The 14,431-nt window shown below is 38.6% G+C and overlaps 1 protein-coding gene across 1 annotated transcript in view; it reads right to left on the minus strand.

Moving 5' to 3' along the window:
• The window catches only part of TPPP (tubulin polymerization promoting protein), a 58,639-nt gene that overhangs the window by 43,916 nt on the left and 292 nt on the right, over positions 1–14,431 (minus strand). The gene's annotated exons all lie outside the window — the stretch shown is intronic.

The following is a 14,431-nucleotide window of genomic DNA, read 5'->3' on the forward strand; positions in this document are numbered from 1 at the left end:
CTCTCCTTCAATTACTTAAAGTTTGACAGTTTGACAATCAAAGAAAGTTTTATGCACTCCTGAACATCTTATCCTATACCTACAGAGTACCCTATACCTACACAAACAAAGCTCTGAGACAACAGCTACAAAAACTACGAAGTCTTTATGTCTTCTAACCTGCAGCACTTATAGAGTGTCCACCCCCTTAGAGGCATTGGAAGCCAAATCCTCTCACACTTCAAAGCTCAAAAAAACCTCCAGATTTTCAAATGGAGCTCAATAAGGATGAAAAGCAGAAATTCTGGCCAGAAATCTTCTGCGTACATGCAAACCAGGTATACTCTGTATGCTTCATTTTCTAAAAACAGCAGCATATGACAATTTACAATGCTGTTGAGAGGTTAGTCAATACTGCAAGCCCTTAAAAATTACTATGTATGTTGCAGAAGCTGTGCTCTTCAGCAAATTACTTCTTCCAAGATTAAGAGATCACACCTGGGGCAACCACATATAGAAATCTAATCAACATTTGGCCTAAGTTATTTGGGTAACTGTCTCCAGAAAATATGTCTTGTCATCTTTTTATCTCAAAGCTTTGACAAGTGGAGTCAAAAAACGTCCAAAAACACCAAATGTCATGCCAAATAATATCAAGTCAATGCCCCTAACATTAAAGAAGTCCAGCTCTCCATGGGTAGTCCTTAAGTCTGATTGCTCTTATATACCTCTTCTGTTTATCTCAGGTTACCACCACTTCACTGTCCACCTGGACTATGGCTTTCACAGATTAGTACTCAAAGACAAGGAAGCCAATGAGTGGGTGACACAGTGTAGCATCTAAAAGGGAAATAAAAGGAACAATCTTCCAAGCATCCATAAGATAGTGTATTGTTGGGCAAAGAACATAAAGCTACATCAGGAAAGGAATTATCAAAATTATTCAGAATGGCCAATGTTGACTGAAGCTGTAGTCAGATGGATTTGCAAGTCAGACTCAAAACTAGAATGTTGTATCAGCACGCCGAGTTCATCCTATTTGGTATGGAAGCAGGAAAACTAAGCAGCATATTTAACTGCCTAGTACCCTCTCTATACCTTTCTCCATTTGGTTAGAGGAGTCCCAATAGGCAACAGTCTGTTGTCTTGAAAAAAAAAGTATCAAGCTAGTTCTGTGTATTTTAGTTCAACAGATTTCCCAGCTACGATGTCCACTTCAGCATAATGTAAAGCTCTCCCATTACTCTCAGCTGAGGTGAAATGATGAAAGAAAAGAAACCCGTCTGAAAGAGGACAGCACAGCTCCTTACCTTTTCTGTAAAGGTAAGGAAATAATTTCTATTTGATTTTACTACAAGGTCTTGGAAAAAAATAATGCTATTTATGTTTATTTAATAAAGGCTAAATTGTTGAAACACATGGCAAATGCACTGGGGCTCTCTAAAGGATCTACTAAACTGAATATTCTTCACTGTTCTTTTTAAACTAGTATCAGGACTTACTGGGAACAAAAATTATTTAATCATATTATAGTCATTAATTTTAGATTTGCATTCACACCACTCCATTATCTCTAATAATTAGCATTAAAAATGTCTTGAACTGAAATCTCGGACAGTTAACAACCATTTTCATCTGAGATCTAGAATTAAAATTCTTTATTTCTGGATATACACAGGAAAATCACCTAATAGAGTGGCTACTGTATGAGGTACATATTTTCTTTTACTACCTTTCTGTACCTTCTTATATTGTTCTGTTAGACTTGAAACCTATCTTTAAACCTACAAAGCTCTTTTATACTAAAAAAAGACAAAACCTATAAATGCCAAATTACTCAGTTTTTCTTATTTTTCCTATTTATAGGCTCTTTTAAGAATACCAGCTCACCTGTTAAATTTTTTGCTGAAAATTAAAAAGGTGCCAAAAAAATCAAATAAAACATCCTCCCTAGAAACCCTCTTGTAGAGCAGAAAACATTAATCAATGTATACTGCTTAGAAACCTACAAAACCTTCTGTTGGCACCATGCCAAATGCAAACAGTTTGATGCATGCTGATCTCCACTTGGATTACAAATGCCCCAGGCATCTATTTCCATACAGCACCCATGACAGGAAGAAAATGTAAACAGCCTAAATTTGGAAGAAAGGTTATTTACTACCTGTTTCAAATTGCAACACAGGAAGACAGTCCATAAAGGGGTATCAAAATAGGACTCCTTGTGTTCCCCTAGTAATACAAACTATCTTAAGCGTGCAGCAGCAGTAGCTGCTGTGCACAGAAAGTGATGGGAGAGCTGATGGTAAATACTGCAGTCCTCACTTTTTAAGTAGCACATACCACAGAGGCTTGTTCTAGCAGTAGCAAACACCTAATACCTTTCTGTGAAATACAGACTACATATGATGATGAGTAAGAACAGCTCACCCTCTACTCTATGATCCTCTAGTCAGTAGCTTCTTGTATTACTCTCACACTGGTCTGTGTCAAATAGACCCTCCAGTCTCAGCACTGTTGGTTCCATTCAGAAGTTTAACACCACCCCAGAGAGAGTAACAAACCCCTCAAAAATCACAAAGCAGCTAAATCCATGGTTAATTGGTACTGCACTGGGAATTGTAATGAGTATATCTGGAGATTCTGTATAACTGAGATAGATTCCAGACAATAGGCACAGACCCATTTTGTTTTCTCATAGAAATTTTTCAGTTGTGCTGTAATGAACTATTATTGTGTTACAGTATCACTGTATTTTATCTGTTGTTAACTGCAAGAAAAACAACTTCTCTTGTACACAATTATAATGATATAAAAACTATCAGTTTAATCTTTTACATGCCATTAAAAACATCATACTGATAGTACAATAACTACTTGTTAGCTTATTTTAATTTTTAAACAATATTTGCAACTGAAGAGCATATAATAAAGATCCAAGACATCTGGGCAATGAAGCAAGTGCTGTCATGTGTCATGAGAGTCACAGCCTGGTGCCAAAGATCACCAGTGTTCTGCAGTTGTTTATGCCCATGATCACAAATGGCACTAAGTGGTACAATGCTCTCCTGTATCAGCTTGGACAAACAGATGTGCTGGCTCCTGCTCACCAGATGATGGTGGTGGGTCATCCTTTTCTTCAGAGTCTTCTATGTTTCAGTCTAGAAGAAGAGCACTGCAGAAAACTTTTAGCTGTTCTGAGCATTTTAGTGACACAATCATGAGAATAAGGTAACAGAAGTATATAACAGTTTGCCAAAGAAAAATATATGAACTGAAAGCTCTGCAGCTGCACTGGCTTGGCTTGTTTGCAGCAGGCTAGAAGCATCAAAAGGCTAGAAGCATCACATGATGTGATGCCACATCACATAGTGAAGCCACAATCACGAAAATAAGATAACAGTGTGAGACTGGAAGATTTCCCACACTTTCAACAATTTTCCCTCCAGAACAAAGCTGAGGCAAAGAAGAGGAAAGACAAACCAGTGCTGCCAAGGTAACGTTCCTCATTTTCTGTCAGCACACATTACCATCCCTTCCTCAAAGCTCACAGTTCAAAACCCAAGGAAATGTCACAAAAGCTTTGCACCCAGCACAATGCAAAGGGTTCCACGAGCAGGGCAGTGCAGCCCACACTCCTGCAGCTGCACAGGGCTCACTCCTGCAGCACCACAGTCCCTGGCAAGCTTGCGGCAACTCTGTGCTGGGCAGCTCTGCACACAGCATGGCACCATTCCCAAAAGGCTCTCCACAACCACTTCCTGGGAAGGAAAAGCACCGAGAAAACCTACTGGACTTCAGGAATATCACACCTTCCAAACAAACACCGAGTGCCCTGGCTTCCACAATGAACTCTTGGTTCCCCTCAAACAAGTTTGCCTCAAGGTATCTTCCACCGCTTGCCATCGCTGACCAAGATTCGGGCTTCACTTAAAGCTGCTCCACAGCTTAGGCAGAAACTTAATGATGCAAAACCCACCAGCTGGGTTTTCTGCTTGGTTTTCCTTCCTGAATCACAAATGTCCAGATAGTACAGAAACAGTCCCTGCCTGCCTGAGGGACTGACTGAGTCTCTTCAGCAATCAGTGCTGGGAGTGCCTGCACTGCCAAAAACACTGGTGACAGACAGGAGGTGAGCTGCTCCTCTTACTCCTCACCACAAGGGTGCAACACCTTAGCCACAGTACTCCTGGCCACGCTGTCAGCTGCAGTCAGCCTTCCTCGCTGAAACTGAATGCTTTCCAACATCTGCTCCTTCAACCATAAAACTTCACTATCTAACAGCACATCCTCCTAGAAAAAGTTGCCATGGAGATTGCTTTATGCAACTAAAATGTTCTGGGAGCCTGCAGAATCAGCCCCAACATTCATAGTCTCAGCAAGGTTTTGAAAATTATCGATCTGCTGGTAATATCCACGACCTTTGTAAAAATAGGAAACGAAAAATGACTGCAACGTGGAAAAAGAATTTCAAAGGGAAAGTCTGCCCTTTTTGGGGGTGTGGGGGGCATTGTACCAGAACTCCATACCAAAACTCTATTTGCTTTTAAATTCATCGGAATACATGCACATGCATTAGAAGTCTACAGAAAGTCAGAAACAGAGATAAGCTTCAAACAAAATTTGAATTTCATTCATGTTCCTTTGCTTTAGCACATGCATGGACACACCCATACAAAAGTAAACAATAAGCAACTCCAATAATGCTGGAAAGCAGCATCATTTTAATGAATCCTGGTGAGGATTTCATTTCCAGTCTTTCAGAGACTTGCTCCAATTCAGTTGCAAAAAAGTCCTCCTAAACATCTTGATAATGGAAAGAATACATCAATTAGGCTCTTCAAGTCAAGCCACTGTTGTTTTTTTAAGGAAAGACAAACAAAAAACAAAAAGGTTGAAGAATGATAAACACCACATCAGATGGAGCACACTTCTGGTCACAAACATCAGAATCCAAGCAGACTACATCTAAATTGTATAAGTAGTTTTACACACATAGGTAGATTAAATATATCTAATTGCAACATATATAGTATATTAATCCTCTTTCTGAGATGAAGGATTTCTAGCTCACGTCTACTTTTAGGAGTAAATAGCATCCATTTACACACATTTTTTCCCTATAAAATTTTCACTACTCTAACTACATAAAAATAATTTAATTTCTACTGCCTATACAGGAGCACAAAGAAACTTATATTTATTCCACACGTCACCATGTACCACAACCAGCCCCCGACCATCTTGGTGGCCCTGCACCAGGCCTGTTCCACTGTATCAATCTATTTCCTACACAGAGGAGCCCCAGACTGGGCACAACACTCCCAATACAGTCTTACAAGTCCAAGCTGCATGGAAGGATCCCCTCCCCAGACCTGCTGACCACACACTGACTCATGCAGCCTGGGATGTAGCCACCCTTCCTTGCTGCCACAACTCACACTCACTGCAAGGACTGCGGTCACCTCACCTTCAGAAACTTCTCATCTGTGCTGGTTTTGGCTGGAATAGAGTTAATTTTCTTCACAGTGACTAGTATGAAGTGGTATGTTGGATTTGTGCTAAAAACAGTGTTGATAACATAGAGATGTTTTTGTTTTTGCTGAGCAGCACTGAAACAGTTTCAGGGCCTTTTCTGCTTTTCCTGCTGCTCCTTCAGTGAGAAGGCTGGGGGTATGCAAGGAGTTGGGAAGGGATACAGTCAGGACAGCTGACCCCAACTGACCCATGGTATATTCCATATCATATGACACCATGCTCAGCATACAAATGTTGGGAAGGAGGAAGTGGGGGATATTCAGAGTGATCATATTTTAAAGTCACTATTCTGCATGATGGAGCCCTATTTTTTTGGGGATGGCTGAACACCTGCCTACCCATGGAATGGGGTAAACGACTTCCTTTGTTTGCTTTGCTTGTGTGAGCAATTTTTGCTTTTCTTATTGAACTATTTTTACTCAACCCATGAGTTTCCTCACTCTTATCCTTCTGATTCTCTTCCCCATCCCACTGGTAGAAGAAACAGAGTGGCTACATGGGGCTTATTTTCCAGCTGGCGTTATTAAACTACAACACTGACACCATCACCACCTTTAGAGCTGCCCCCTAGATTGCATGGCCCACTCTCCAGACCATGCCTCACCAATTTGGTGACAATGTGACTGGAGCCAAGTCCTTGCCTTAATCAATGTATACTCACTACACCCTTTATCTACAGTGTCAGTCATTTCATCAGAGAAAGTAATGAAGTCAATCAGGCATAACTGGTCCTTGGCAAATCCACGCTGGTTGCTCCAAATCATGTTCTTGTCCTTTGTGTTTTAAGAAAGGACTTCCAAAAGGATTTACTTCATAACCTCCCCAGGGACTGAGGTTATGCTGATTTGCCTGAACTTCAACTTTGCTCACTCTGTTTCTTCATGCATGGGCTTTATTGCTCCCACAAAGCCTGTCCCTGCTTCCATCTCTTGCATACCTCCTTCCTGTGGTCCAGCCCAGTCAGAAGCTCAATGCTTATACTCTTGCTAGCCCGTTGCCATGCTTCCTGACTTCCTGCACAGGGGAATGAAACGTTCTTGTGCTTTGATGAAGCTGCCTTGAAGACCAACCAGCTGCCCTGGACAACCTCTACTCTCCAGGGCAGCTTCCAGAGAGAAAATACAGAGGCCAAGATCTGCCCTTCTGAAGTTCAGCTTTGTAAGTCTGTTGTTAATCTTGATCATCCCCTCAGGATCTTAAACTTTACAATCACCTGGTTGCTGCAGACAAGGCTGCCTTGTCCTCTGCATCTTAATCATCTTCTACTTCAATCCAGGAAATCAAAAGTGATATTTAACCATCTGGAAAATACTTGCTGTTACTTAGTTTATTTAGTCAGTAAAATTAAGGCAGATTTCACATAGCTGCTTTTATAGGTGAAAATCATGTAGTTTTAAATTATGGTGCAATAGGCTGACCTGCAAAAAGAACCAAAAACCAAAACAACAACTGACTTCTACTCTACACCAGTAAAAGTCTGTGTAGCACACATGTGGAATAGGCCACAAAGTGTGGCAAATACCAAGCAAGCCGCTATATATAGTACTGTGTATGACATCATGCAGCATTCCGTATCAGTTGGGAAATGAATCACACACCACCTTATCTATAGGTTTTCATGTGATGTCCTGTAAAATGGTGTTTTTAATATCCTAATCAGCAAACATCATTACAGGTATAAAATTTACCCATTATACATGCATAAAACAAGTCTGTGTTACAGCAAGTGAATTTAAAATCATCTTCCTTCTCATATACTATCACTGTTTTACTTTTAGAATTTATACCTCTTGGCAGAAGAAGACCTGCTTTGGTTTGTTTTAAATAAAAAGCTTTTGAAGGATAAAGTGCAAATGGCAACATTACATTTGGCTTTTTAGGCAAAAAAGGCAATGGGCTCTTAATTTCAAGTAAAATATACATGTGGCAAAAAAGAACACTTTCTGTTGATACTTACCTACATTTCTACCTAAAAATGCACAGCTTCACAACTTGCCTGAGACTTACCAGATAAGATTTTGCTGTACATATTTTTCTGTACCCACTTAAAACTTATTTCCTGATGCAGGCATACTGAAGTAAAAAGTTAGCTGTTATGCCTACTTCATGCATGAAGTAGGATGACAAAAATCCTTTTCTATGTCACTATCAAAAGAATGTCTCCAATAGGGATGTAAAACATAACTTGCAATAACTAGGCACTTCATTTATATATAAAGTCCACTTCATACCTATTTAAATACTTGAAAAATTTAAGAGAGACTTCAGTAAAAATCTCCGTTAAAGACTATTTACTTCAGAGAAACCTCATGGACAGATATTTCTTTTGAATGAGCTCAGGTGTCAAAGTACTAGTCCTTTCAAATACAAAAAGAAAGCAAGAAGCATCATACTTATTCAATACAAAGAAAACAATTATATTACAGCTGACAAATGGGGACAAATACACATTCTCACCAAGAGTTTTCTGGCCAGCTTCTCAGAACAAACATTACCCATTACCCAAGTCTTGCAGCCACAGTGAACTATTGCTGCATTAAGGCCCAGCTGTTCTCAGGTCGAAGTGCTCCTGCAGAGACCTGACTGATCCAGGCTGTGGGAACTAGGCTAAACAGCCAAGTGTGCAAGACAGCGAGGACAGTGCACGGGTGGGTCTGCTCAAAAGTCAGGGCACAATAAAGTGTGTTGCGAAGATTCTCCATGGGAACAAAACCTTCTTTTCTCAAAAAGATGGAGGAGAGTTTTCTGGGCTTTAGAATACATGGCTTCCTCAGCAACAAGAAAACATGTCAAAGCAACATCAGGAGGTACTAATGGAATTTCAGAAGACAGTTATGCTTCCACTTGATCTTTTACCAAGAATATTTTAGAAGGCAGGAGTAATGTATATTTACAAAGCTTCCGTAGCTTAATTAATCTTCAATAACAATCCAGTATAGAGCCACAAAAATTTGTTTAAAATTTAACACATAGTAACATCAAAACAAACAAATGTTTCCATGGAGATGGCTACCTAAATAAATGCTCACAATGAATCCAAGGGCTGACGTCACCCAGGCCTGCCTGCAACCATAGTAACATGCCAGTGTAAACAGAAATATTTTTATTTTTCTATCTAATAATGTCATAGAATTAGCAGTTTTATGGCAGTGCTTAAAGCATATTCTTGCAGTGCTGAGCAGTAACACTTCTAAAATAAGAGCAGAGATATTTATATAGGGGCTATTACTATGACCATATTAACTACATACAACAAGTGGACTATGTGTACAGCATAACTAACCTATCAAATTTCCCAGAGCAGTTGTTGACTCTCAATAAACAAAGAAATTTAAGTTCCTAAGGCAACATGCTGGAATGCTGGTAAGAGCTCAGTAGCATCTATTATTCTTGGGTGTTCTGCTTTCCTTAATACAAAAATCCTGAAGTTCTTAGACTGCTGTGTCTCACCATCTTGCTGGAATAAGAAGAATGCAGCCACATGTTGCTTTTCATACCAAACACAGAACTCTTCAGCGCCCTTCTCCTCTGTCACCAATGACCTTGCTCTCTCCAAGGCAACAAGATTCACTAAATCCATACTTGCACTCTGCAAGCAAAATACAAGACACACAGCCTACAAACTTTTGGAACTCCAGAAGAGTACCAGAAAAGAAACATTTAATGAAGAAATTTTCCAAGAAAGCAGGCGTTTCAGTGACTGAAAAGATGCCCATGGAATTCCCACTGCCATGAAAAACATCTTCATTCGAAGACTATTGCATGCCTGCATATTGTATGTCTCTACATTCAGTGGGCCCAGATTGCATTATTGCTTTTCACTAAAAAAATATAAAAGAAAATTGTCTATATAAGGTTCACATAGTATGTGAAAAATTAATGCTTTGAATGATCTAAAATTACTAAGATATTTACACTAAACTCCTACATTTTAGCAGAAACCTGAGGTACAGGGAAATTGAAGATATTATCATGACAAAATAAGCCGGGAGTACTAGTTTTGGTCCTATCACATATACTTCAGCTGCAGTAATTTACAAAAACTACCTCTCCCACAGAATGACTGTGAGTTATTCTTTGTCTTCCAAGTATGGCAGTGAATTTATGGACCAGTTAAAAAAAAACACTTCCCAGGAAGTATTTTCAGGCTTTTTTTTTTAATAATCCCATAAGCCATTTTTTCTGAGAAGAGGTTGCTTCCTTTGCCATTTACAGAGAAAATGTTTTCCTGGTACCAATTAGCAGAAAGGACTTTTACATAACTTTAAGCATGTAACTTTAGGCTAGCTTTGAAATTAAAATTTACCCTGAAACTGGTGTTACTGTTTTATGTAGTCCAAGGAACATATGAAGAAAGGAATACAACATCTCAAGTGCTGACCATGAAACTACAAAAAAGAAAGCTTACTGCATAATTCATAATTACATTTACAGTTATGTACACTTCTGCTGGCTTTGGTGCATTTTTTAACAGATTTCATCCCATAAGATACGGTAGAACTTTCGTCATTCACTCTTCACAATGCCTTTTGCTCTTCCAAGTATAGGATTAATGGAAAGTTAATGATATTATAAGAGATAGCTTTATTGTATGCTTTATAACCTAAAAAATAAGAAAAGTTTACTCTTCTATTCATTACAGAAACTACAGACTATTCCAACTGCATTAATGCAATCCAAATATTTGGCATAAATGTAGGTGTTTTAACTCTGCTCTCTAAGGAAGCAAATCATAAATATTCATACATATGGCTATTCTCATAGGCAGGCTTCAGCTTTTCCTTTCAAGTAATTCCATTGCAAAATTCTTTTTCATTTCTTGAATTTTCTGAGCTAACAATTTTAACAAACATAAATTTGTATTACAATACACCAAGTTGGAAGGACTTGTGGGACCCTACAAATTACTGTTACACAAAAATATTTGGGGGGAGCAGGGGAGAGATCACCCGATTTACATATTTTCTTACCAAAGAATGCAATTCTATCAATAATTCTTACATGTCTACTACTGTGGATTCTTTGCTTTAGACTATTCCTTCTTCTTACCCTCAAATACATATAAATGTATTTGCTCACATGAAGGCCTTCATGTTTTGCTCACATGAAGGCCTTCATAGACCTTTTATGCAAGACAAACAGACAAACTACATTTCAGTCTGACCTGACATTCTCATGCATTCTATACTTATTTTCTTATTTGTAACAAAGGTTCAATGGAATTTCTTCAACCTTTATAACAACAGTAAACTTAACTTCAAATGAACTAATCTCTGAAAGACAGACACATAGGTCCCAGCTTTCAAGAAGTATCACAGACTATTTAAAACTCTCGGAAGTTTTGTTCACTTGGTTTGGCAGAGGTGGAGAAGGTGTGTTAAGTCTACAAAAATGTTCAATAATTTCAGAGGTAAAATCTCTCCTGGAGTAGAGCAAGTTGCCAATTGGTGAATAAAACATTATCTTCCAGTAGCTCTTAAGTAAACATATCTCTTATTAATTTTCCTTGTTACTTTATCCTATCAGCAATTTTTAGTTCCTACCTATTTCGCCAGTATCCACTAGAATAATAAATAAAGCCTGGGAAAGTTAGCAAGACAACAAATGTGGGCTTTATACATAGTAACTCATAAATCCAAAGGACATTTCTATTAGATTAATTATTTTCTAGTGTCTGAACAACATGTGCCATTGTCATAAAGTCTAAGCATAGCTTGCTAGAAAACAACCCTGCTAGGTACAGTGGCTTCCCAGTAACAGAACCAGCAGAAAATATATTTGGAAGTTCTAACACAATGCAGATGGCAACTGTAGTTGGGTATGGCAAATATTTTTTTAAAATGTTTGCTGTGTTCCCTACAACTGCTAAAATCCACCAGCCCCATCCCACTGAACCATCACTTTGGCTGATCATAAGAATCCCAGGGTGAGGCTAATCTTGCGAGACACACTTTAGCTTAAGAGTCCAAAACCAAGAGTGATGCACAAAGCCTTCTGGTAACCATAAGGAGAATTCTTATTGAAGCATGGAAGCTACACTCTGCACTTTTAGAGGGAGTTGGAGATTCTTCTGTAGTGGTTAAGGTTTTACATTTAACACAGACGGGGAAAAATCTGGTTTATCAAAAAACCACAAAGCTCTGCTGGGAAAAAGCTGCTTGTAAAATAAAAATGAGCATGAGTTTATTAGGTGAGTATGCCTGCTTTGATGCATTACCAAATCTATCATTATCCTTGAGCTTAGGGTTAAATGTGAAGTAAAAGAGAAAGCAAGGAAAAACAGTTGTCTGAACATGCTCAAGAAATCCTGTATACCCAGCTTATGCTTAACCCTCCTAAGTTAAAGCATATTACTGACACTTGAGTTCCTACAGTCATTAGATCTTCCCTTTTTAAAACTTAAAATATTACATGTGAAATAAATGTGATCTAGACTAAAAATAATTGCTGACACATGCACTCAAGAATAAAAATGTAAAAACAAAACACAAAACCCCAACAGTTAAGAAAATGTGGAAGTATATCTACTGAAAGCATACATTCAAAAAATACAGACCTTCCTAATAAGGACAGCAAATCTCAGCTCCCATATGCCACTTAAGCAATATAATTTAAAAATAAAATCACTTTAAAAGAGAAGAATATATAAAATATATGTTATAAGTATATGTACAGGTTGAGTAATGAACAAAAAATTAAACAATTAAAACTAAGATACTTTTCCATTTGATGCAGTTATCTACTAAGCTATTAAATACTGGAGTGCTGGTTTTGGCTAGGGTAGAATTCATTTTCTTCACAGTGGCTGTATTTTGGATTTGTGCTGAGCACAGGGTTGATAATTTAGTGATATTTTTGTTTTTGCTGAGCAGGACTTGCACAGAGCCAAGGCCTTTTCTGCTTTCCATACTGCCATGCTGGCAATGAATGTGGGGGTGCTTGGGAGGAGACACAGCCAGGAAAGGTGAAGTGACCATAACTGACCAGAGGAATATTCCAGACCACACGACATCATGGTCAGTAAATAAAGTGGAGGGAGGAATGAGGAAGGGGGGACATTTGGAGTGATGGTGTTTGTATTCCTAACTTGTGACATGTAATGGGGCCCTGGTCTCCTGGGCATGGCAGAACATCTGGCTGCCCAAGGGAAGCAGTGAATTAATTTCTTGCTTCCTTTTGCTTTTCCTATAAACTGTCTTTATCTCACCTATGAGTTTTCCAGCTTTTACTCTAAATTCTCTCCCCAGTGCTGCTGTTGGGGGAGTGAGCAAGCAGCTGCGTGGGGCTTGGCCACTGGCTGAGGTTAGACCAGGACAACTGGATAGAGGAAAAGATGGTATGCCTCTTCCAAGAGAAATGACAACACTTAACAGTGGTCACAGGAGCGAGGTCTGAGAAACTGCTGAGCAAACCCTCCCCCTCAAGAGCCAAAGACAAGAACCTCCAAGCTGAGGTGGGATGTTCAACAGCAGCAAGGGGATTTGCTAACATTTCCCAGGAGGCTCAGGTACCTGCCACCTTACAACTCACTCCTGTGCAACAGGATGGGATTCCTTCTGCCCCAGTCACCAAATCTGATACTTCTTTATATCTGCTAACACTGCACATCTGTTTATGCCATATCATGGGGTTATCCTGTCACTAAAGAGCCCAGAAACTGATATGAGAAAGCAGCAATAAGATTATATTTATCTACAGGAAATAATAAAACTAAATTTTAAGCTGATGAAAGTAAAAAAAAATTTGAAAATATCATAGATCAAGAAAGAAACAGAACCCTACAACCTAAACATCCATTTCAAATAAGCCAGCTCTCTGATGGTATACCTAACTCCATTCAAGTAAGGATTGATACAAGGACAAGAGGGTGGGAGTGTGCATATGTAGTGTTTACAGTTATCTAGGTAAGAACCCCAAGGAGAAAAGGAACAAAGAAAGAAATAAATCAAATAAATAAGGTTATTCTAACTACATATATGTTACACGGACAACTTTCAAGATTAAAAGTCTTCTTCTCTGCCTTTCTCTAGTTTGATGCAGTCTAAATGGTCAGTGCTTGTAGCAAGATTTTCCAACTACCTTGTAAGCAATTCAATTTGCATGTTCTCCCAGCATTACACCACAACATTTGAGTGCACAAGCCAAATAAGTGTTCCTACAGGCTACAAAACAATTAAGAGACCCCTTTAAAAAGTATATCCCTCAACACAATGATGTGTGAGACAATTTAAACAGTCTGGTAATAAAAAGCAGAAAAGACAAGATTATCATATCAGATGCCAGGGGAATACGAAAGGTAAAAATAATCCAATTCTATACATAAAGCAAAACCAAAAGAATTATTTGGGACTTCACACAGAACATGCCATAACAAATTAATCCCTTGTTAACATATTTCCTTTAATATCTTCTCTTAGGTTTGACAAGTTTCTGACTAAGCCTGCCTAGGTTTTCAACTGGGGAGAAAGTTTCACTAAATCTCCACTCACAAAAATTAGACAATCCTAATTCACCATAGCCAAGGGTCACCCTAAGTCTGGCATGGCCCTGCACTTCAAACCTGAGCTGGTGTTGTGCTGGACATCATGACTGCTGTTAGAATACTCGACTTTTAGTACATATCCCACCTTAGCCTCTGTCCTTGACATCCTGATTTCATTCAGATATCTTTCAAGAAATATTGACAGCACTTACTGCAGACCAGTTTATTGGAATTGCCTGCATTTATTCTGATCACATCATAGTCTTTGAATAATATAACACCTGTGATATTGAAGTCAATTTAATATAGTAGGTCAGAAGCTGAAAGCTGTATCTTCAGACAAAACAAGAAAATTTTTTAAAGGAACAAGAAAGATTGATTTTGTCAAACAGTGTCTCACAACATCAGAAGCAACAGAAGGTAAATTTAGAT

Source organism: Geospiza fortis, unplaced genomic scaffold, assembly GCF_000277835.1.
Source record: "Geospiza fortis unplaced genomic scaffold, GeoFor_1.0 scaffold104, whole genome shotgun sequence".
NCBI lineage: Eukaryota > Metazoa > Chordata > Aves > Passeriformes > Thraupidae > Geospiza > Geospiza fortis.